The sequence below is a fragment of the Sapajus apella genome, unplaced genomic scaffold (assembly GCF_009761245.1).
Source record: "Sapajus apella isolate SASKATOON/1434 unplaced genomic scaffold, GSC_monkey_1.0 scaffold18, whole genome shotgun sequence".
NCBI classification, from domain to species: domain Eukaryota; kingdom Metazoa; phylum Chordata; class Mammalia; order Primates; family Cebidae; genus Sapajus; species Sapajus apella.
The window spans coordinates 22,055,130-22,079,328 of record NW_022436958.1 but is presented as its reverse complement, the minus strand read 5'-3'; the positions used below and the strand labels follow the sequence as shown (position 1 = coordinate 22,079,328).

Genomic DNA, 24,199 nt, shown 5'->3' with positions numbered 1-24,199 from the left:
ATAGATGTAATATAGGTACAACCTATTATTCAATATATATAATCTCTTTTACCACAGCTGATAATAGTCCACAAAATCATCTGTGTTAAATTTTCCAGAGATGGAAAATCAATTAAATGCTGGATTTTTCTCTACTTAATTCCCTTCTACTCTCCTTACATTTTTGGTGAAAGCATACCAAGTACACTTTATTTCATCTTTTTAGTAAAGTAAGTTGGACTCCAGTTATTTTTCCCTTTCTTTTTTTGAGTTAGTTGTCTGGAGAATAACATATAGTTGTCATTATAAACACTCAGAAAAATGTTGAGAACCACAATTTCAAAACTGATATGACAAAATAATGATGCCTAAGAATAAATTAAAAAATAAAGGTTAAAAATGTGAATATTTAAATTTGATTCAAAGCTTAAGTGTACTAATAATGTCAGACAAGTATATCAAATAAGCATTAGATTAACAAAATATTTTAACAGTAATAAGTAGAAAAAATTACTAAGAGTATCATCATATAGCAAAGATAAGTTTCTCTTTGCTTTACTTGTAATGAAACTAGAACAGATACTGCAGAATAATGAAGTATAGGAAAATAAGAATTTGCCTGAAAAGTTAAACATCTTCAGGAGCATATGGAATCGAGTCTAGAATTCTAAAAGGGGTATCAGATAAACTTTTTGCAGTTATATTTTTAAAATATCCTGGAAATAGAAACATAACCAAAAGCTGCAACTCTTTAGGAGGATTAGAGGTAGTTGCATACTAACCTTCTAATCAGGCAGTTCATAAAAAATTCAAATTTCTTGGCAAGAATTTGTTTAGAAGGGAGCTCTATGCCAAACAGCATAGTAGTTCTAGCAATAATCTATGCATAGTAAAGTGTTTTTGATTTATGAATTTATTTTTACACTCAAAATATCACTGCAAGATAACCTGGTAAAAAAAAATGAAGCAAAAGGTTTGTACAAAGAGGAGAAAATCTAGATGGCCAATAAAGAAGTTCTCAATCTTATTAATAATTAGGAAAATTAATTAGGAACATTAATATTTCAACGAGTAGTCAATACACAAACACCAGAATGGCAAAACAATATCAGATTTTGGTGAGGATGTGGAACAGTGGTAACCATCCCATGCTGCTGATGAGACTGTAAATGGGAACCACTTCTTGGAGTCTATTTTGGCATTACCTAGCAGAGCTGATGACATATAAATTCTGTAGTCCTATAATTCCATTCCTGACTAAGCAGAGACACTCTCGTACATGGGCACCTGGAGAGTTACGGAAATATGTTCATGGCAGCACTCTTCGTGAAAGCCATAAGTTGCTAACAAATCAAGTGACCATTCACAGTAGAATGGATAAATACAATGTAATATATTCGTGCAATGCATTTTACCTATAGAAATAAATGAATAAACCAAACCTCTATAAAACAAGGATGACTCTCAACCATAATAATGAATAAAAGAAACAAGGTGTAAAAGAACACAAACAGTGGGATTCCATTTATGTAAACTTAAAAAATAGGTAAAATAAAACTATGCTTATTAAGAATGCATGCACCAGGTAGCAAGGAAATGACCGCCACCAAAGTCAGAGGAGTGGCTATCTCTGTGGAGAGAGGGGGCTGTGATCTCAGAGGGGTGCACAAAGAACTTCTAAAGTGCTGGCCTGACATAGGTGGCAGTTACATGGGTGTGCTTGCTTTTAATATTTTTAATTGTATGTATATTTTATGTACTTTTATAGTTTTTTCATAAAATAGAAAAAGAATAATATAGTGGAATAAACATGACATGGTATTAGATTCAGTTTAGAAATAAAATAATTTAGAATATTTCAGTGATGATAAGCAGAAAAGTAGTAACTTAAATACTTAAGATTATCCACTTTTAAGAGGATTAAACTACTTCTGGTTTTAAAACTAGACTAAATATAATTTTATGAGGTATAAATGCCTAGAAAAAATCTACTTCAATAATGAGGCTCAGGTTGCAAAATATCGTGCCTTCAGCCCTATATACCATTCAATAACAATTTCTGAAAATAAAACACATGATCAACGTATAACACCAGAGTCAACCAACACCATTCAACACCATTTGCACCCTGCGTGGCTGCTCACACTGTGTCTTATGTGAATGGTGCTCCTCTGGTCTTATGCAGCATTGACTTGGCCCCTATAACGCAAGGAAAACACTGTGAAACGGTTAATGAAAACCGGAAATTCTTCTTGATAAACTTGAGCATTTTCGACCATTCCCCAAAATATCTTATTTCTTATACAGAAGAAGGAAAAAAAGAAAATCTTTATGAAAAGTGGTACAGGTCCATTTTTTTTTTCTTTGTGAGGATTCAGGATGCTTTATAGCACCACAGATGCTAGGAGGAGAAGAAATGGAAATCATGACAAATCCAGAGTTGTACCTGGATTGTCACAGGGTATACAAAGACAGGATGGAGGTAATCAATAGAGCAAGAATGTAATTAAAACTCTGAAGGTGGGGAGACTAAACCAAGAGGCAAGATGAGCACAAATTTTGACCTTTCGTCAACCTACAACTCCACAAAATAATAGAAAAGGCATTCTCTCATTTTTAAGATAAGAAAATTAGCCAGTCTAGAAATTTAAAACATGTCATCAGTGTGCCAAAATGTCAGAAAGATCTGCAATAAACCTTTGGCAAGGCAACCAGAGGAAACTGGAACACAAAGAGGCAAAGGCTGACTCTCAGGCCTGGGGCCAACGTCCGAATAATCAAGGGGAGAGAGTGTGTAGCTAGGTGGTCAGCCCCTACCCTGCAGGCGCACAGGCATTTTGTCAGTGGCAAAGAAGAGAATTAAACAGAGCAGGCCTCAGACACTGATACCTAGAAGGGGCCAAATTCCCCAAACAGAAGAAAGTAAGCTGTAACGGGAAGAATTAATATCTTTAGTGCTAGAACTGAAGACTGTATGTAGGAAAGAGAAACAGACAGAAACCTTAAACAAAAAGTTTCAGGGTAAAAAAGAAATCTTAATCGTGAGATGAATAGCAAAATGAATTTTTAGAAACAGAGTATTTCATAAGAGTGACCTAAATAATTATCTCAGAAACAAAAAAAGAGTGAGATTTTTAAAATGATAAAAGAACAATTTGGGGACTAGAGCTTAGATGCAGGAATGACATCTGTTTACTCCAAGTTCTTGGAAAAGTGAAAAAAGAAGAAATACTACAAGAAGAAAGAAATGAAAATTCCCAGAGCTGAAAACAAGCCACTTAAAATAAGACAATAAGTGAATAAAATGAATGAAACAAGCCACTGAAATTTCTAGGTTCCAAGGATAAAGAAAAATTACATATGTTACTATAAAGGAAAAAAGAAATAAAATCAAATTAGCATCAGACATCTTCTCAATTATAGATTTAGCAATAGCTTCCAAGCACTGACCAAAAATTATGATTCAAATATGAAGGCAAAATAAAGGTATTTTAGGACATACCAGGACTCAGGCAATTAAACAAAAGGAAGTTCTGTAACCAAAATCACCCAACCCATAATGCTGAATAAAAGGAAATTCTGCAACAAAATAACAAATATGACAGAGGAAGGTTTAGGACACAAGAAACAGTGTAAATGATGTCAATTTTTTTTTTTAGCAAAAAATTGAAGATTAAACCTACATACCTTCCAAGTAGTTATCAACATGAGAGGAGTGAGGAGCTGATGAAAGTGAAATGAGACTATAGTGTTCTTATTTATCTCAGGGGGAAGAAGTACGTAGGCAGTAACTCCAGGTGACTGCAATTTTGCTGCTCCTCTCAGGAGGGAGCATTTACTGCCCCACCCCTGGAATCTGGGGCTGGCCATGTGACTTGCTTTGATCACGGAATGCAGCAGATGTGATCTTGTGCAACGTCTGAAGCTAAATCTTAACAGGACTAACAGCTTCTTTTGAAACCCTGAGATCACTAAGCTGTGAAGGAACTTGGGATTAAAAGAAGCCATGGACACAGAAGCCCAGCAATCACAGCCATTGCAGCCAAGGCCTCAGAATATGTATGTAAGGCAGGCCATCTTAGTCTTGCCCTGACCTATGCACCAACTGACTGCAGGCACCTAAGTGAGCCTAGATCAGACCAGAAGAACCTCCTTGCCAACTTAGAAACTTGTTGTTTGAGCCACTGAGATTTAGGATAGCTTGTTACATGCTGATTAAGTCAGTACTACCTCAAATAACCAACAAAACAGATGATGGGAATACAGAAAAAAAATGTAAACTTATTTTTTCAGTATAATATTTGATGTACTGAATTATCTTATTTTCTTTTGTTTTTTTCAGACAGGGTCTCGCTCTGTCACCCCAGCTAGAGTGCAGTGGTAGGATCTTAGCTCACTGCAGCCTTGACCTCTCAGGCTCAAGCAATCCTCTCAGCTCAGCTTCCTGAGAAGCTAGGACTACAGGGCCACGACACCACTGAGCTAATTTTCATATTTTTTTTGTAGAGTCAGGGTTTCGCCATGTTGCCCAGGTTGGTCTCAGACCCCTGGGCTCAACCTATCCACCTGCGGGGGCCTCACAAAGTGCTTGGGATTACAGGCATGTGCTACCATCCGGACTCTGAATTATCTTATAACTATTATTTCTTTAATGTATTATTGATCTACTTATGTACCAACCACACTATAAACCAGGTGTGAAAGTACAAAGATAAATAAGACCCTGAACTCCCATCCAACTTACAATCTAAAAGGCACAAGACAAATTAACAAACTACAATAAAATGCAGCTTGAGATAAATGAGGAACTAGGAGCTGAAACACAGATGGCAGGGGCTCAAAAGAGTTTCAACAGGAGTGCATAAATGAAGACACTATTCTAGGTGGGGGCAGAAGGACCCAGGTGGAAAAAAACCCATCTATAATGTAGTAATTAATTTTATTCAGCGTTTTTATTTTAAAATTTGCTTTAGGTTCAATAGATTTCTAAAAACCTCCCTAGAGTGCTGTTTCATGTCATTTGTAATTAGGGTATGGCAAACCATATCAAATCTCAATCTGTTTAAATAAAAGATTTGTTTTCATCATTAGTTTTTCATATCAAATGCTGGTGTTAACAAAGATTAAAGACTAATGAAATCACCAGCACAACACATATGGGGATTCAGAAATATGGCAATTTATATGTGAATTACTAGAGGTAATAAAAAAGTAAAATTGTTTAAAGACTTGAACACTTAACAATATTTGTAAGGTCTACTAAAAAATAAGACAAGTAGGCCAGGCACAATGGCTCACGCCTGTAATCCCAGCACTTTGGGAGGTCAAGGTGGGCGGATCACGAGGTTAGGAGTTTGAGACCAGCCTAGCCAACATGGTGAAACCCCATCTCTACTAAAAATACAAAAAATTAGCCGGGTGTGGTGGCAGGCACCTGTAATCCCAGCTACTCAGGAGGCTGAGGCAGAGGGAGCACTTGAACCAGGGAGGTGGAGGTTGCAGTGAGCAAAGACCACACCACTTCACTCCAGTCTGGGCAACAGAGAGAGACTCCGTCTCAATAAACAAAAAAGCAAATAAATAAATAAATAAATAAATAAAAATAAAAGTATATAATCCAGTGCACTTGCTATGTTTCCTAATGGTTGTCTTTTTAGCCCATACTGATTTTTCTTTCTACATGAACTAGCTAAATGATTTTTCAGTGTCTTGGGATTTACATGAGGCTGTTTGGCCAATCATAACCTAGAAGGTCTGCATGAGACTTCTATTTAAATTATATGTTAATTCATTTGTAATTTTTTAAGATTCAATTTTAAAATTCTCAAAGTGTGTTCCCTGGACAACTTCCAGCATCTCAAAATGAGGCTCCTAAGGTTACCAAGTCTGGTAAATACAGCAGAGCATGCCTCCTCTTGAAAAATCCCTAAGAAATCTTGTTAAACTGTAATCTGTGTGCCACTTGTGCTGGCTGTGGTTTGCAACTTGTAAGAAATGCAGAATTTCAGGCCCGCCCAGTCCAAAGAAATCACACTTTTCATCTGGATCAGATCCCCAGTGTTTTGTATACATATTCAGCTTTGAGAAGCACTGGCGGGAGCACCAAAAAGACTCCAAGAAACCATGAAACAAATGAACCTGTTTAATCTCACCTAACCCCACATAACAACATTTATTAACCGGACACCCTCACGTGTTTTGTTTTGTTTTAGAGATGGGTTCTCACTCTGTCATTCAGGCTGGTGTGCAGTGTCACAATCGCAGCTCACTACAGCCTTGAACTCCTAGGTCAAGCAATCCTGCCCCCTCAGCCTCCCTAGTAGGTAGGACTACAAGCACACACTACAATGCCCAGCTAATTTTTAATTTTTTTTTGTACAGACAGGTTCTCACTATGCTAGCCAAGCTGGTCTTGAACTCCTGGCCTTAAGCAATCCTTCCAGCTCAGCCTCTCAAAGTAAGGTATGCATCACCATTCCAGCCAACCCTCATTTTTTTTTTTTTTTTGAGGATCATCTATTAACATTCTAAGGAACATACTTTGGAAAATCCTACAATATGATAATCATTATCATTCATGAGCAAATGTAGATGGAAAGAGACACTGTTCCATCCTTCACAATTTGGCTTTTCTCTGCTTTTCCAATGATGTTGGTCTATTAAAGAAATATATTAATACTTTTAAGAAACGGTACAGAAAAATTAAACCTCTTTTCAATAAATATTCCTGCCGACAAAAATATGAAATAGTATGTTCGCTGAAAAGCTGGGTACCAATTTTCTTTTTTTTTTTCAAGAGACAGGATCTTGCTATGTTGCCCAGGCTGGACTCAAACTCCTGGGCTCAAATAATTTTTGAGCCCTCGGACTCTCAAGTAGCTGGGACTACAGGTACACCTCACCATAGTTGGCTTAAATTTATTTACAACTTAGCCCGAAAGTAAATGAGTAAATAATTTTCCAGAAAAAAAGCCCACTCTACTCCAGGCCAGGTACAAGTTTTAGCTTTTTTTCATGCTAGTTTCATGGAAATGACCCTTATATACTGTATACTCTGGTACTTTGATTGGACAGATCAATTCCTCATCTGGGATATACAACAATTTGCCCAAAACATGTCTAGTTTAGGACAGACGTTAATTTGTAAGGTGCTCTACTAAAAGCAAAGGCAAAAAAGGCAAAGTCAACAGTTTTGAATTGTAACATCAGAAACGTCGATTTTATACATATTTAAAGTCTCTTAATAAGGCTGATTTAAGCAATGATATATTAACTAATTTGCAATTTTTTTTTTTTCTGAGATATGGAGTCTCACTCTGTCACCCAGGCTGGAGTGCAATGGTGTGATCTCAGCTCACTGCAACCTCTGCCTCCTGGGTTTAAGTGATTCTCCTGCCTCAGTCTCCCAAGTAGCTGGGATTACAGACATGTGCCAGCACACCTGGCTGATTTTTAGTAGAGATGGGGTTTCACCATGTTGGTCTTGAACTGGCCAGGCTCGTCATAAACTCCTGACCTCAGGTGATCCACCTTCCTTGGCCTCCCAAAGTGCTGGGATTACAGGCATGAGCCACCGCACTCGGCTTAATTTGTAATTTTTTAAAGTAGCTCTTTAGAGTAAAAGAAAAAAACTCCCTTGATTTTAAAAGATAGTTTTTAAAAAGTACCACAGATTCTAAGTTGTGGTAAGATTCTTTCTGCCTGGTCTTCAGCAGGTTAGAGAAATGATGGTTAGCTCTCAGTCTCCTTTATTCCATTTAGATTCTGTGTGTTTAACACTATCTTTTGTTTTCAAGGAGCCAAATATATTTTCACATTTAACATCTCCAAACAGCTTTTTGAAGAAAGTACAAGAAAAAGTAACAATCACTACAAAGTTTCTAGAATTTTGTGGATCACAGATGGAGAATGCAATGGACTGGACTATAACATATTTACTTTTCCGCAATGAGACTTCGTCTCAAACCATACACTCTTGGTTCAGTGATGGCAGGGGCTATTTTCATCTGGATTGTCACCGCATTCTCGGCAGATCCAGAAAGTGCCTAAAACACAGTAGGTGTTCAAAAGTGTTTGTTCAATGGGAGCATGAAACAAACTGAGGGAAGGCATGACAACATATCTGTGTTTTCATTGAAAACACATTTATACACCAGATGGTGTTAGGTTTTGTGGCCATTATGATGCTGAAAGAGCTGTCTGGCAGGAACAAAAGGAGTAAAAATAGTGTGATAAATGCAAGAGTAAACATGCATAAAATATACCACCACAGAAGTGAGGAGAGCTCAACTTCGCACGGGACAGCAGGTCGACAGGGAAGATGAGACTTACCACAAAGACACGGAGGCATAAAACACCACAGCATGCTGCGTTCAGAGAATGCCAACAGTCTAAAATTGGGGTGGAAGTGGGGTGGGGAGAAAAAGAGGAAGAAAACCCTGGGGTTGAGAAGACGAAGGAACAATAAGGGCAAGAAAAGACATGGATTATCTACACAGCCTTTAAATTTGCCTAAGATGATGGTGAAAGCTGAGGCAAAGAGTCAAACTGAATCAGGTGTCACTGCTCCCAGTGAAGGTGGTAATGTGACTTGGAGTTACAAGAGAGTAAATGTTAGATGATGTCAACTTAGGAATACTGGGGAAACGTCTGGAAGGTCTGGTGAGGAGCTAGGAAGCAACTGTGAGGAAAAGACTTTCAAGACATCAAAAGGAACAAATCTCCAACATCTGTAAAAGAAAACAATTATACTTCTATCCTTCATGTGCCAAATCCCTGGGGGATACAATTATGAATCTAATCCTAGGAAACCTCATCCTTCCTTGTCTATGAGGCAGACGCACCAGGGAGCTGCTCCTCAAAAATTCAAGAGAAAGAAAACAAGGCTGCTTTAGGAGAAGAAAATTAGAAAAATCAATAAAATGAACACTGGAAACGAGTGGAAATAAACTAAGAATCAGTAAATGTACCCCCCCCCCCCAAGATCTCTAAACTATCATCAAGGAACAGACTCTAACACGTAGACAAAATCAGATTATGATTATGACTTATCACAAGATTGCTGCCACAATTGGAGAAGGGGACAGTCAGTATAAAACACAGAAAAGGAAAACCTAGATTCCTGCCCTTCCCAGAGAAATAAAAACAAATGAGATTCCAAGAAAGATCTTCGCTCTCAGGGACAGAGATGGTCCTGAGATGAACTCTCTTCAACTATGTCTTCCCCTTTGACAAGATTCTAAGTTCACAATGGCAACAGTCACCCTGATCCTAGAGTTTGGCAAATATGGACGTTTTGATAATTATGAATTAATAAATTTGTGTTCTGGTTTATATATTACTCCAGGTTCTGAGAACTGTAAAACCGAGGACAGACTCAGCACTGCAGTGACTTCAAAGCTCCGTGATGTGACTTTGGGGAGGTCTTGTCACTACTGGTGGTTGTTCGCCACAGACAATAATCTAGCTGATTATTCTAATCCAAAAATTTAAGAGTTAATACGAACCTATACAAATGGAAAGGCTGGTTACGTCTATTAGTCACTCTAGAACATGATGGAAATATACACCTATGAGTCACTCTAGAACATGATGAAAACAGCTACATGCTTATTCATAAGTGTATAGTGGGACAGCTGATAGAGTAAGTGATCCGTATTGCATGGGCACACCGCAGCTTGTCAGTCAGAATCTGCTCTCACTGACAGAGCTGGCTGAGAATGCTGCACATGCCAAGCGTTCCATGCCTCTCTACCACTGCTGTGCAATGGCTATGCTCATGCACTGCATCACCGCCATGAGCATGCTGATTAATCACTCTTCTTCCAATATTCATGGGCTTACATCACCTTTTCCAAAACAATGCCTTAATTCTGAGATATCATCTATGTCTAATAATCTGTTTAAAGATTGTTTTCACAGCAGTATATTTCCGTTTCACCTAAAGGGCAATTTCGAAACCAAGAACCAAGATACATGGGTTCAGTATTCCATATGATATCCAGAAATGACTTATGCAATTATTCCAATTTTGTATGTTTTAAAATAAAGCCTGCCCTCATTAAAATAATAGTGGTTTGTGTGTTTCTAGTCTGATCATCCCAAGAGCACCGATGCATGTAAATGCATATATAATCGAATTATCTTCAAATACATTCTAAGCAACCAGAAATACTCTCTACACAAGGTGTACCAAAACATTTTTAAAAACTGAGTTATGGCTCATGCCATATCATTCTTTCTGGCTTTAGTACTACCCATTTTGAGGACAATATGGTTTACTCAGCATTTCTTTTTTCTTAAACACCCAGTGGGGCTGATTCAGAGTGAGGTATCTTTTATGACTAGCTTGGGTTTGCATGTGCTTCTACTTCATGTGTAAAATTTAAATGCCATTTCATAGTCAGAGAAAGGGTAAACAATCATGTTCTACGTGAAAGCTTGTACAAAAATAAAACTGCAAATAAAAAATATTTCATTTTGAAAATTTATTCCTAATTGGTTGGTTGGGCTGTCCCTTTCTCTCTCTGATAAATACAATTTGTCAGTTTTCTAGAAGGAAATTAAGTCAGGTGACAGTTAACTGAGCAAATACAGTTCATCAGATAAATACCAGATTAAATTTTTCAAAGTTAAAGCAAAATCTCCCATCTACTAATTTCTTCCAAAGGACAGAATATTTGTTTTGTAGTACTGGTAAATTATAGGATTCCAATAAAATTGTTTAACCAAAATCCCACTTTTGATCAACATAAGATACTATGTACAGAAAATAAAGAGCATAAACTTTTTTTTTTTTTTTTTTTTTTAAAGACAGCTCACTCTCTCCCTCAGGCTGAAGTGCAGTGGTGCAACTGCAGCTCACTGGAACCTCCAACTCCTGGGTTCAAGGGATTCTCATATCTCAGCCTTGAGTAGCTGGGATTACAGGTGTGTGCCACCACGTCTGGCTAATTTTTATATTTTTAGTAGAGACGGGGTATCAGCATGTTGGTCAGGATCGTCTCAATCTCTTGACCTTGTGATCTGCCCACCTCGGCCTCCCAAGTGCTGGGATTACAGGCACGAGCCACCGTGCCTGGCCCCTGATATGGGTTTTGGCAGAGCTCTGCATGTTCCCTTCTGTCCAGCTCTCTCCTGGGTTCCTCCATCACCACACTCAGGCTCACAGAGGCCTTCCCTACCACTCTGTGGTCTGACACAATAGGAATTGAGCTGAACTTTGAAGAATGAGGAATGGTGAGATCAAAGTAGAGCAGATGCAGTGGTAGAGATCACTAAAGAAATCTCAGACAAAAGCTAGGTGTAAATTTGGAAGGAGTCCCTCTGCATCTGCTTGTCCCGAAATGGGTACAGTGGGCATTCTTGCTGAAAGCCGTTCCCCTTCAACATAGCCGCCCTATAACACGTCCATTCTCATGCCTTCCATCAGCTGCCTGGGCAGGGGAAGTAGACTCACCCTACCCCACCGGCCCAGCCCAGCCCTCCTGGAGCTCCAGCCCTGCTCTTCCTGTCATTTCAAAGGCCACGAGCAAGTAACAACTTCACTACCACCTGAATCACCAAACCATTTCTTCCTTTCACACACACACACTTTGCAAGTGCCTCATCCTTAAAAAGACATTCATTAATGTGTTCTGAAATTGCCTTTTTTCCATGACTCACTTCTCTAGTCCAACCAATCTAGTTCAAGTCTTAGCAACATGCAATGCTCCCTTTCACCCACTCATATTTGCTCTTTAAAATGCCCCCACATCGTTTTAGATTTAATAAGACCAAGATCTCTGTCTTCTATGTCTGTATTTTCTATGATGTCTAACATATGTTTTGAGGCATTTAATAAAATGCCTGCTGACAGAACTGGTTTTACTATTTGAGGAGCTGAAAATAGAAACTGGCACTATACTGCTGCACTTAGAGAAAAATGTTTAATATATTAGATTGGTCATATTCAGACACAAAGAACCACTGAACAACCTGCTTTATTAATGAAGTCTTTTGTTCATTAGTTGGCACTAAAAATGTCAGAAAGAATCAGATTTCATTTCCAATCTATTTGGGTAACTTGTTTTCTTTTAAGTGAGGGTTTTGAATTTCTTAAATGAAGAATTTAGGAAAATAACCACAAGTCAAGGAAGCTACATTCCATTAACAGGAGATAACACAACCTATGTCACAATGTGGTCACACTAGTATTTCTATATCAACACATGCAGACCTAGTGTATACAAAAGTTTACTTTTAATGTGACCCTATAAACCAGAGCTATAATTCTACCAATAATCTAGAAAGCTGTTAACAAAGTCTTGATTGTCTTACGTCTCAATATACTGAAACATCACCTGTTCAGATTAAATGAGCAAGAAAATCAAAGACTAGATTGTTTCACTTAAAGACTTTTTTTATTGTTGCAAATAAAAATAAAGAACTTTGTTCCCTGATTTGATAAAAAGATCAAAGCAGCATTTGGTGATTCTAAAACTGTGTGGTAAAATACCTCAAAGGTTTTAACCGTGTTTACATCTCTAAAAATATTGTTACTTTAAAAAATTTGCTCTATACTTCATTTATTCAGAGTGCAAAGATAAAATATAAAATTGAGCTGATTACAAATTCATAATCTAAAAGAATCTAAGTCAAATGTGACATAATCAAATCTCAAAAGTAAGTATTTTCAGTTTAAAATACTGTGATGTTCCTGAGATGCATGTTCGTGTCATTTTAATTTCTGGTGGGGGTGGGAGTGGATTGCTTTTCATTAATCTGAAGATCATAAACTATAATTTGAAATTCACTTAGGTAGATATTTCTCTTAGATACTAAAGAAAGTCTACCTAACGACCTCCAAAAGACGAAACATTCACCAATAAAGTATGGCATCACAGAGTATAAATAAATAATGATTAATAAATATTTAGAACCCCAGCAGTGCAAAGAAAGAGAACACATGCTAGAGGACTTTCCACAGTCACCCCAGAATCTCTCTACGATTAAGGTAGTGGTAGAAATATAAAATTTTGATGTCCGGCCTACAAGGATTATAAAGCCTGTGTTGAAACTACCATCTGTTTACACGTAAGGATGTATGCTCACAATTCATGAGAATTACAGCAGCATATGTAATTTTGAACATCAGAAGATACCATGATAAATAAGACACAATCTAATGTTTAGCAAAGATGGAGCAAACTGGCCCTTTGATGGGACGGAAAAAGAAAGTGAAAAGGCAGTCTGCTCATTTTATAGTACAACAATTCTCTATTCTTTCTGAGTTACTATTGGTACTCTAGGAGCAGCTGGGTTTCTTGGTATCAATTTTCCACCTACACATCAATTATAATAAACTATCATAAAACCCATGCTAGAATTGTCCATGGGAGTTAGGAACTGCCTAGGTCAAGCAGTGGTTTCTAACTTTCCCTCACTGGCATCTTCATTTCTATTTTCAATTTCCTGTGTGGAATGTCTATGGGATGAAATACTCTTTGAGTGGGGGAATCTGAAAGTACCTTATATAAAGGAGAAAGGCAGAAGTCACCCTGTGGCAGCCATAATAATCAGAGGTAAAGGAAGTCCACTCCTGGCAATGAATCCAGGAATATTTCCATCATAGAAAGCTCACCAGGGAGAGCAACAGGGTCATATTACTCTACATTCAGCTTGCAGAAAAATTTAGAGAGCTTTTCCTGCACAGCAATCCACACTCAAAGAAATTCTATGGACCCTGAGACCATACGTTGCTTAATTCAACATATTAACTCGGTTCTTTTGAAATATGTGAGAGAAACAAAATAAGTTTTAGCAAGATATCAATGTTAACATCAGTAATGTAATGGTCAAAAAAGAACTGAAAATTTTTTAAAAAATAAAAAATAAAAAACAGGAAGCCATGTCCATGCCTCTGTGAAGAACTGCAATCCATTCTCCTTCCAAAAGTAGTGTTTTCCAAATGGGGAAAGGTAAGCAGGAGAATGAACTGGGAAAGTGTCAGATGAAACACATCAGAGAGTTACCTGGAACATTCTCAGGTTGCTAGGACCGAGTCCTAGTTTCAAGGTACCCTGTTAATCTTCACCACTGTGATATCTAAACCAGCTGGCTTTGAATTTACCTTCGACTAACAGCTGCCATGGACAGCTACTGAAATTACATCACAACAAAGCTACCCCATTAGTGGCATAAACTCATCTTCATAACTTCACAGTGGAGAGTCACATAGCGAAAAACATCGAGAAGCAATTCTCTCTAGAGTTGAAGCCATGTACCTTGATTCATTCAGTATGTAATATCAATCATTTATGGATCAATATATCTGCACCACTGCAAAATATATGGGGCAAGAGAGAGTATATAGAATGTAAAAAATGTCCAAGCAATGGGCATGTCATCTTGGCCTTCAGAGCAAAGGAAAGAACAAAACAGTGGCTAGATAGAACAGACTTTATGTTGACCAGGAGAATCACATGACTGTTTCCCATCCTTTCTTTCTACAACTCCATACTGTTATTTAGGAGAGACAAATAGTAGCAGCAACCTAAAAACAATGTCCTCTAAAGTGAGTGCAACCATGAATAATAACCAGAAACTAAATATGATCCTTTTAAAAAACACCTAGCATTTCTTTTCTTAACCAGTTTTGATATCTCTTCTCTGATGAAAAATCAAGTATTTTAACCAGAAGCTGGCTAACCCAACCATCCGAAAAATCAAATTGTTTCTACAGGCACTTCTTTGCAAGATGTTGTATGAACATCCTAATCTGGGGGAATTGGGTAAAAAGTTCCATTCTGGCCACGTGCGGTGGCTCACGCCTGTAATCCCAGCACTTTGGGAGGCTGAGGCAGATGCATAACAAGATCAGGAGATCAAGACCATCGTGGCTAACATGGTGAAACCCTGTGTCGACTAAAAATACAAAAAATTAGCTGGGTGTGGTGGTGGGTGCCTGTAGTCCCAGCTATTTGGAAAGATGAGGCAGAACTGCTTGAACCAGGAAGCAGGGGTTGCAGTGAGCTGACATCGCACCACTGCATCCCAGCCTAGGCAACAGAGCGAGACTGCTGTCCAAAAAAAAAAAAAAAAAAAAAAAAAAAAAAAGATCCATTGTAACATTCTACTCATATTGTCTGCAGAATTTTAGAATATTTCAAATTATCTTCAGAATTTTCAAATATTCCAATTCATAAAATTTTCCTAAAAGGTTAAAAGTAGATGCAAATATAAATACTGAAGAGATTTATTGTGTCAATTCTTGATCAGATTTCAAAAATAACAGAATAGTATTTAAAGAGAGTAGAAACTATCACCAAGGAAGCCCTTGTACCAAACACACAATCAGTCAAAAAGTACATGTGTCAGGGATCCCTGAGGTCCTTGACACTAATCTAAACATTTTTGTGGCTAAATTATATGGTAGCGACATATATTTAAGGACTGAGAACAGCAGATTCAAATAACGTTAGAAATGAGAAGGACCTCGACGATCATCTAAGTGAGCTGGTCTGCCAAATTTTTAACTGTGTTAATAACCTTGGGAGGGAACACTGATAGAAAAAATTATAAAAACAGGAGCTGTTCCTCTTTGGCCTTCTTCATCTCCACAACCACAACCAGTGCGGAGACTTCCTGAAGCTTGGAGGAAGGCCATTTAACATCAAGGACAGCACTGTAGAGGAAGGTGACTGCAGGCTCAGAGCCAGGGCATAACTTGCCCACAGTCTTGCTCCTGGGATCTTCCAATTGCCACGTGCAAGCAAAGCAACACACTTATGAAGGAAAGGCAGTCAGATCATCTAATCTGAAGCTTTCTTCATATTTACACAACCATTCTTTTTAAAATTCACATTTCACAGTATAGCTTGGAAGAAAAATGTTCAGGCTTATTATTTTGCAAATGTTTTACTTAAGGTTTCAAAACAGGGCTGTTGAAGCTCACAGTTGAGGGATGCCCTCCTGTGTACTTATGGTCTTCCTCACCAGATCCGATGGTGGAGAGGTGGGCCACAGGAACATTTCACACCCCACTTGCTCCACACCTGAATTTCCAGGGACAGCAGCACTCTACCCTCCCTGCAACTACCTCCACACTTGCAGTTCCAGGCCCTGGGATGTCCTCTCCCCAGCTTTGCCCCTTTCCTCATTCTGCTGAGTCGCCTCACCAGAGAAGCCTTCCTTGACCTGACTCTGATCCTGATGAAGTCCCCTTCCCTGGCACTCCAAAACCTTCACTTCTCCCGTCACCCATCCTGCTTCGTTTCTCACATTAATGCTTATCACCAACACCTAATACATCTCTCATCCTCCCTACTCCAATCTCAAAGAGAAGCTCCATGAGTACAGAAGTTACTTTGTTCACCAGCTTATCAAATGCAACAGCTGTCAGCAGGCAGCACCATACAGGAGGAAAAACCTGGGCCTCAGAGAAGCCCTGGCCATATGACTAGGGTTCAATCTCCTGGTGCCCCCTAAGCTCCAAGAGTTCCTTAGTGGTTGTCTTTGGTTTTCCTGATAAACCTACATTTGGCAGATGGGTGGTATCTTAATACTTTGGTGATCACTTCTAGGCCACCCGCTAAAAATGTTATTCTGGGTCCCTGAGCTCAGTTTTGATTTCATGCCTCCCAGTCATCAACAGGGTTTCCTCCAAGATACTCACCATGCCTATAGCTGAACTCATAATCTTCCTATACCTGTATGGCTAACACAACTAACTTTGCTATCAGTGCCTTAAGCCACTCAAAAGAGTTATTTAATTCACTTTTACAATAACCTCATTGTAACTAAGCAGAAACAGAATAGAATTATTCTATAAGCATGCTATCAGTCCAGGACAGGAATAGAACTCTTAATTTCCACCTGAAAGCACTATTAAGCTCTTCAGTCCATTTTCTCCTACAGAAGCATCATCTTTGTGAAGACTGATACAAACAGATGGCTTGGCAGTCTACCGTCACTCTTATCCGTTATCTAATCAAGAGGACAGCCATCAAAAACAGACACAATATCACTAAAATTGCACTGAAATAGTTGGAAAATGAAGCACTAAAGAGATTGGACATATTCAGTATCTTCAGAACTCTCATAATACACTTTGTTAGAATGCAATAACAGAGTATTGGAAATTCCTGTGAATTTGTAAGAAGGATATAAAAGTAGTATCTAATTTGCTATACACTTATGTTCCAGATTAGGTAATTTTCTTTTAAGGATATTTAGAAGAACATAAGGCCAGCTTGAATAAATGAACCTGAATCACCCCCAAAGAACTTTTAAGTTAATACTACCTATTCTAGTATATAATTAAGTAACTACTAACAAGAGAAAAGTGAAAGCTTAATTTTATGTTTAACTTGTCTCCTCTTCTAACAGAAGGGCTAAATTGCCAGTGGATAACCATCCTCAGGACTATAAGAATGAGAAACAAAAAAATAGTAAAGCTCAATAAATCAGATAATTCTCAGATATTCATAGTTGGATCAACCAAGTTTTCAAGGAGTAAGTATTACACTGCCAGGAAGTGGGATATTTGTTCATTTGTTCATTCCAGCATTTACTCAGTGACCACTAAAATCAGGCCCCAAGCCAGGTACTTCATAGGAACTTGTTTATACTGACTTCCTAATAACTAACGCAAAGTTGACAGTATAAAAGTCACTGGAATGCTCCCTTCATGACCTCTCAAGCTATTAAAGTAGCAAATGTACATTTAGTCATTTACCAAGTAATAAGTCACACTGTCAGCACTAAATACATTTAAATCAAAGTAAGAAAAATGCAATATTCTGAGAAGAAAGGGAAGTTTAAAAGGAACTTTAAATATAACTTTGTGAACTATAAAATTTACAGCAAACCTTTCCTATGTTCTCTTATATCTCAAATCCACTACCCCCCCAAAAAAAAAAAAAGTATTTACCAAAAGCAGTAGTTCTCAAAGTATGGTCCAGCACTATCAGCAACACTCCAGACCTACTGAATCAGAAACTCTGGGTACAGAACCCGGCAACCTGTTTTTAGCAATCTATCCAAGTGATTGTGACATACATGCATGGCTGAGAAACACTGTCCTAAAGTAACACATCATCAGGCAATACAACTGAACAAAATGCTTTCAGAATTGTGTATGCAATTAAAGACAAAAAGGCAGTTTGGGTGGTGGGGTTAAAATAGTTCTAAGCATATGAAAGATATAAAGTTTGCACAGCTGCCAAGACCTCCAATAAAAAGGGTGTTTAAAATACTTGGAATGTCCAATATTTTAACATGAAATTTCAGTGAGAAGTGGAAGATCTTAAGTTTGGAAAGCACAATTAAAAATTACAAGTGTACGCCAATTTATGAAAACAGGATTTGAAAAAATATGAATTTATATATGGTAATATAATTTTATTTTACAAAATATTACTTGCCCTATTACTCATGGGACCTACTTTTCATAGCAAGTTTCCTTAGTCTACCCTGGAAGTATTTGCTTATAAATTATCAAAATATTTTTGAATCCTAGGTGAGGGACAAAATTAGAGGCAAAAGGAGAGTCAAGAGACTGCGCTGCTGAAGTGTCAGAGCCAGTCACCAAGTAAAAATGGATTGAAGGAAAGATAACACATTACCGAAATTCCTTTTGACATATCTTCAACATGAGTTGATGTGCATCTATGAAATAGCAGAAGCATAGTAAGTATGGCTAACAAATTGGATGTTGCTTACATCATCTGACAAATGCCGCTTCCAAGAGCTGTTCCAATTCCTTCACAGGTGTTATGGCTCAAACTTTTAATTAGGCTAAAGAATTCCTACAAGGGGAGGTTCCTAACTGGATTTATGCAAAACACATGTGGATAGCAAAGCTAAGGGAGGTATATGACAGGCCTAAAGTCTTTTAACACTTCTTAGCAAGAAATCCCACAGTGTTCTTAATATATAAATAGACGACCACAGAGCAGAAAGTCTCGAGGATTTGTGCCAAAACTTTATTTTAAAACAGACAGAACTTACTATTCTTTGCTTTTATGAATGTCTACTTCTATTCTTACAAAAACCATCTCTAACACAGTATAAAGGTTGTACTAAACGTAAATAAATATTCTGCATCACTACGAATTCCTACAGTATAAAGGTTGTACTAAACGTAAATAAATATTCTGCATCACTATGAATTCCTATCAGCATGCAAGTTAACCCAACTTTTGAACCACCTTTTGCATCCATCTGCACCAACTGCATTTGGGCATTTCCCTTAAGGTGACTTGGAAAATGTATGTTTTATAGACTAGTTGGGCTATGGGGCTGGAAAGAAGTCAGGTGGTAGCAGGGATTTCAACTAGAAGTGACTGCAGTGGTCCACAAGAAAGGAGACCAGGAAGAAGGTGAGGGGTGATGACAAGACACTTCACTTGGAGACAGGCATGTGTTAGGGAACTGAAGGTGAGGACTTCCATCACTGAAATTTAAAGCTCATATGGACTTGAGAGACAATTCAAACTAAGATTTCCAGCCCAGGGCACAAACTTGGGAATGACAGCTCCAACTCCTTTGGAGGCTTTTTGCGGAGCTCTCCCCTGCTGGGACTAGGAAGACATAAATCTCCGAAGAGACCGGAACCAGAACCAGAAATCTTATGGATCCTAAGCTGCAAAGGAGGAATCCGGGTTTGAATGAAACTAGAGGTGATTTCTGTGTCCAGTGCTTTATTTCCAAGAACCATCATCAAGAACAGTTCCTAAAATATGACTGGTTCATTTGTTCTCACTAACATCTTGAGATTTCATGATCATGGTTTTCAAAATCCAAGTGGATGATCTACCCTTCAGCATGAATGCAATAAAGCAAAGTCAATTAACTGGGTTTCATTTTACTCTATTATACTGAGACAAGTGCTTCCAGCCCTCAGAAAACCTTCAATAACATCATAAGCATCATCAAACATGCTTTATAAATACTGTTCAGACACTGCCTGATGCAACCACCACGCCCCTGAGGCACACATTCAGGGGAGCTGCTGAGGTCACATGATCCTGAAGTCTTAACGACATCAAGGACTGAAAAGCAGGAAGATCAAGGCCACCTGCCTTCAACAGGAAAACTTTACCTGGCCAAACATCTGCATGGTGATACTGTGCATATGCAGACAGAAGACAGTGTAAGAGTCAATCAAAATAGACACACAATAGAGACTGAAATAATTCACAGATCTGTGAAACTTGGTTTGCCCTCACTGAGGTGTTTAAATCTCCCTCTTCAATAAAACACTTAACATCAGATGGCAAGGCAGGAGTGGCAAAGTCCTGGAGCGCAGCCAGTTCACTGGCACTACAGTCACATTCACTGCAGTTGAGCTCAGTTGGCTGGGCATGTGCTATGGATGGATGTCAGCAGGGCATGCAGGCAGCTGCTACATGAGAACCTCAAGCAGGGAGACTGTGCAGGGTAGGGAGGGAGAAATCTGTGATGATGCACGAAAGCACAGCTCTGAGTAATGCGGCATCTGTGGAATGCTGAGAAACAGACGCATATAAACCAACCTGGCATGTAGCAATTAGAAATAAAATGGTTCATTGTAAATGATGTCAGTGGATACCCAGAGAGGCCAAAAAGGCAGAGTTGCAAGGCAACAGTAAATGTTGGGGTATGTTATTTTGTTTTTGTTAAGTGAGAGTTTATCATTGGTAATATTAGTCTTCTTACTAATACATCTCAGAAGTCAAATGGACCACTGGAGGCCACAACCCAGAGAGTACTAAGGCCTAATACAGCAAAATAGGGGTGCCTGCCTAAAGGGAACATGGTGTTTGCCGAGTGTTGTTGATCTGGACCCTTCCTTAGGGAGTTTCCAAGATGCCTGTTGTCCCTGCCAAGTTTAATCTAAAACCCATCTGTGCCCAGGTCTAGCACTCATGAGAAATTTTTCTAGGTTTCTCAGGCCTCAGACAAAGTAACTGCTCTATAAGAATGGCTCCTTCATTAGAGGCAGTATGAAGCAGCAGAGTAAAAGCACGGAGGCTGGGCATCAAGATTCTGGGTCTTTCCTGACCCTCTGCTCTTCATTCTGCCCAGAGCAAAGCTCCTAAGAGACGAGATAGCTTCTAAAGGCAAAACTGTCATAGGAGCTCAAAATATGAGGACTTTCTCACGAGTTTATGCCCTCTCCCAGATACTTGCATCTCTGAATTTATTTCCCATGCTCAAGCCTCAAAGTGGACATCTCTACAAAGGTAGCTCCACAGCCCGAGGCCAACAATGTGAGAGAGCTGACTCAGTCTCATCCACGCTGCTGTGAGCTGTGGCTGAAGGAAGGCACAGACTCTGAATTGGAGGAAGCTTGTGGAAGAAAAATAGAGGCCATTGCCATCTGCAGGCTTATGTTTTCACAAGGCATTGCTGCTAAGTTAAATAAGCACTGCATTTTCTGTTGCTCAGGGAAACAAAATATCTACAAACAGAGAAGGCTTTGTGTCTTTTCTTTACGGAACTTAGGTTTTGATGAGAATGGGTTATCTTTATTTTTTGCTATTACACATGTTTACGAAAGACCAAAAACATACTTGTGAGTCAAAAATGAAAATTTCTGCACACTTAATAACAAACCTTGACTGGTACAATCAACAAGGTTGTCATTGCTGGCAGTTATCAGGGTGATTGCTTTCTCTACAGAAACACTGGATTGACTGGGGCCCTCATTTGCTACTGTTCTATGGGTGTGTGCACTGCACTGTGGTTAGGACATTCCAACTACTTTCAGGAGAAAGAGAAATAATGGAGGTACTAAAAATAGAGTAATTAGAAACAAATATGCAAGATTAACCTGCCCTGATTATTCATGAATGTAAAATACACTAAATTACCTTATATACTGCCCATAAAAGTGCTAGCAACTTAGTATTGAGGATGACTTTCATGGCTGCTTTCTCTAGTACAGTCATTGAAACGTTCTAATATTTCTGGGAGATTATCTCACTTTCTGATACATGCTGTTTTACATGATAATAGAATCAGACCTTGCAAATTCAAGTCTGGAGAGGTGAGACTTTGTTCATTTCACTCATCCTGCTCTCTAAACTCTGTCTATATTCTGTGTGTTCCAACATCATTCATTTTATTCAAAAAAATCTAAGACAAATCTATGAGCAGGTGAAGTTTTTTTCTTAGTCCAAGTATTACCAGTTTTTTTCAGGAATAACTGACCTCATTTTTAACTGGGTGAATGAAGACTAAGTCAAAAGGCATAATCTGGAACACGCTGCCATGAAGCAAGGCTACTGAGCTTTCCAGTGGCAGGAGGGATTGGTGGTGTTCTGCTTGGTCACCAACACAAGTATGTGTTCCTCCAGGCCAGTGGACACAGGCCCAATTATCCTTCAGGGTTATCAGTTCTCTGATCTCTGCTATTCTAACTCAAATGCAGACATGTTAAAAATATTATCCAGCTAAAACTCGGGGCATTACAGTTTCTCTACAACTGGAGACACAACTGGGTTACAAGAAACTAACTTCTCAAGTGAGGAAACTGAGCAAGGTGGGTCAAAGGTGGTACTTCACTCACAGAGGTACTGGATGCCGCAGGCTGTTGGGCCTGCTCTGGGTTCAGGATAGGGCCCCGCCAGGATGCTGACCACTTTTGTTGGCTGATGTGCATCCTCAGGTAATGTATCCATCTTCAGTGCTAATATGAAAGAAGCCAATTTTTTAATTTAAAAAAATAAGGCCAATGGGTCATTTCATCTTACGCATTTAGCATGAGTCTTCACCAAGCCTTTTCCCTTACCACCACAGTATAATAAACTGCTCAGGTTGTGAAGAATCTAAAGTAATTGCCATTTTGGACCACTAAAGGCACACCTACAGCAGACTCCTTCATGCAGGGTATCTTACTGTTCTTCCTGCACATATTCTACAACTGTTTTGAATCCAGGAGCACTGAGCTAATGCACCAGCCCCATGGGCTCAATCCTTAGGTGAGCACAGGAGTTCTGTTCCATTCTGTGACCACAGGCTGTGCTGTCACCACCACCAGCTGTGCTGCAGAAGGCTGTGCCTGGTCAGCAGAGGCAGAATTGAATGGATCACCAAAAATCTCCCACCCCTGCAGGAAAAAACAAAAAAACACCCATAATCCTCCTACCGCAGGCACTGCGTCAACAGTATTATCTGAACAAACGGAGCAGGAGTTTATCAGAGCGGAGAACAGAGGAGTCAAGGTTCTAGAACAGGCCAAGACTGTTTGCCCAATCAACCTATCTTCATTGTTTAACACCACAGCATCCCCAGACATTTCGAAGAAACATCCTGGGGAAGATGGCTATACAGCCAACATCAGCAGAGTGAACAAGATTCCCAATGATAACTACTACAAAATGAATGCTTAAGAGAAAACGAAGCCGAAGAAACAAAATTACATTTCACAACACAGTTAGTCTTTCTGGAAAACTATGTAAAACTGATAACATGATAAAATGTTAATATTTTTAAAGTACCTCACAACAAAAACTCTGAAACAAAGTATAGAATCCATCATGAGAATGTCGCGGACTATAAGAATGCTTTTAATATCTGGATAGGTTTTGATTTTCCCATTCTCAATCATCTTACAATTCTAATTTCATATTTACATTCACTAAAAAGTGTGTGGAAAAAGCTGGGCCCGGTGGTACATGCCTATAGTCCCAGCTACTTGGGAGGCTGAGGTGTGAAAATCCCTTGGGCGCAAGAATTCAAAGCCTGGGTAACATAGTAAGACCCCATCTTGGCCAGGCACAGTGGCTCACGCCTGCAATCTCAGCACTTTGGGAGGCCAAGGTGGAGGATCACCTGAGGTTAGGAGTTCGAGACCAACCTGCCCCATCTCTACTTACAATACAGAAAAATTAGCTGGGTGTGGTGGCGCATGCCTGTAATCTCAGCTACTCTGGAGGCTAAGGCAAGAGAACTGCCTGAACCCAGGAGGCAGAGGTTGCAGTGAGCTGAGATCATGCCACCATTGCACTCCAGCCTGGGCAACAAGAACAAAACTCTGTCTCAAAAAAAAGCCCACCTCAAAAAGAAAATAAAAATAATAAAAAATGTGTCAAAAGCTGCACAATTAGAATCTTCTGCCCATCCTCACATTGCCTCAATACAGTCATCCAATCTTCTTTTTTTTTTTTTTTAATTTAGTCAGAAACTATGACTTGGGTTTTTCCCCTCCTCCATTATCCTTTCTTCATTGTCTTTCTGCCACACTCTATATCTA

General features: G+C 38.9%; 1 protein-coding gene across 14 annotated transcripts in view; it reads right to left on the bottom strand.

Annotated features, from left to right (window-relative positions):
- The window catches only part of PKP4 (plakophilin 4), a 227,964-nt gene that overhangs the window by 161,696 nt on the left and 42,069 nt on the right, over positions 1 to 24,199 (bottom strand). The window contains exon 1 of one of the 14 annotated variants that reach the window (XM_032286456.1): positions 3,667 to 3,879. The exons of the other annotated variants lie outside the window; for them this stretch is intronic. The gene's annotated coding sequence lies outside the window, so the exon portion shown is untranslated. Of the gene's footprint in view, positions 1 to 3,666; positions 3,880 to 24,199 lie in introns of those variants that run through there. 14 annotated transcript variants of the gene reach the window in all.